The following is a 1,646-nucleotide window of genomic DNA, read 5'->3' on the forward strand; positions in this document are numbered from 1 at the left end:
ATTACACGGACCAATGGCATGCCAGAGAGTTGTCCTGAGTTTAGGACACGCACGGTCTGCTGGGGTAAACACAGGGAGCTACTCTTCACCATGTTTTCTGGGTTATAATTAATCATGGGCCGGGTCTCCTCACAGCTCTCCAGGTGGTGTCAGCCACCACGTCACATCAGATAAGGCCAGCTCTCTCTGATGTGCTGAGTGGAAAGGGCAGGCCAGCCAGGTTGCATTCTGCTGACTGGTTGGAACCACATGTTGGCCTGAATGCAGTTTGCTAAGTTGATGATACTGCTCTAATCCAAAGCATTTTTCTTGATCTTTGGGCCTGCATCGCCTGAAGTTAGAAAACAACCAACTGGTCAGGTTTGATTTGCTTCAGGAGGAAAAGAATGGTCCGGTTGTACTCAAGCCAAGCAAAACAATCTCATGTGATTTGTCCTAAATAGCCACTCACATACACATGAGCATTAAGTCACCCACATGTCTCTGCCAGGGACTCAGCCAGGATCAGTCCCAGCCATGAATGTGCCCAACAAAAAGCATTGTTTCATCAAAAAGGCAACATAGCAGCTGCAGTATTGTGGACTGTGGATAATCTGGCAGCAAGTGCCTTCATGGATTTGTGCTAGTGAGCATTCCTGCTTTGTGGACCAATGTGAAGAGCAGGTTGCATAAGAGGATCACCTCGGTAATGGTGTAATTCAGGATTCCTGCTTCACAGCATCTTTCTATGTTTATCTTAAAGTGTAGGTGAGCATAAGTGGTTCCTTTGCTGAAGGACCGCTACCACAGGAAGGTGCACCCGAATTACCAATGGAGGGAGGAATTAGGGAAGATATAGTAAAATAGCAAGCAAGAACCTGGAGGGGAGTTAAGAAGTGTGGAGAAAATGATAAACGCAAGGAGGAATGAGGAGCTTCAACTTACTTTCTAGGAACTCCACAAAGCCAAAAACTGCCTTTAGATTTTAAATATTGTGTCTTTACTATAAAGGCATAGTTCAACATTTTGGAAATGTGCACAATTTCATCAAGTGGCAACTCTGAAGCTCCCTCGTTGGTACATCACATCATGTTTGTTTATCCAGTCTGAAATGAATGTGAAAGTGACAAACTGTGGTTTGACAACCAGGAGCTCTTGTGTTAATCTGAGTACAGGATCACCCTGATTATCAAATAACTACACTCTTCATACTCCTCTATTTTTCTGAGAGCTTTTAAGAAAGGACTTTCACTCCTGTTGGAAACATTTACCTGAAATACCATTAATACAAAGGAAAGAGAGTCAGCATCATAGGAACTCTGTCTGTCTCACACTTTAGTTTTGAGCTAATCCTCTGTGACAACTGTAATTCTCAGTATTTTACAGATTTTCTCCCTGCCTTATTTCTGCAGTAAAGGCATCAGGAGACTGTACACTGTTTAAAAAAAAAAAGTTCATAAATTTTACGGTGAAAAACTGTCAAATCATGACGGCGAAAATCTAGAAACTGTAAAACTGTTAATGTAACACTGAGTCACCATAAATAATGCAATCAGGAGAAAATTGTGTGTGTGTGCGTGTGGGGGGGGGTTTGTTTTTACATTTTTTCTCTTGAAAAAATACATTTCCCCACTCTTGCACAGTTATTTAATAGTAAAATGCTGTAA

Source organism: Amphiprion ocellaris, chromosome 12 (genome assembly GCF_022539595.1).
Source record: "Amphiprion ocellaris isolate individual 3 ecotype Okinawa chromosome 12, ASM2253959v1, whole genome shotgun sequence".
Classification (NCBI taxonomy): Eukaryota; Metazoa; Chordata; class Actinopteri; family Pomacentridae; genus Amphiprion; species Amphiprion ocellaris.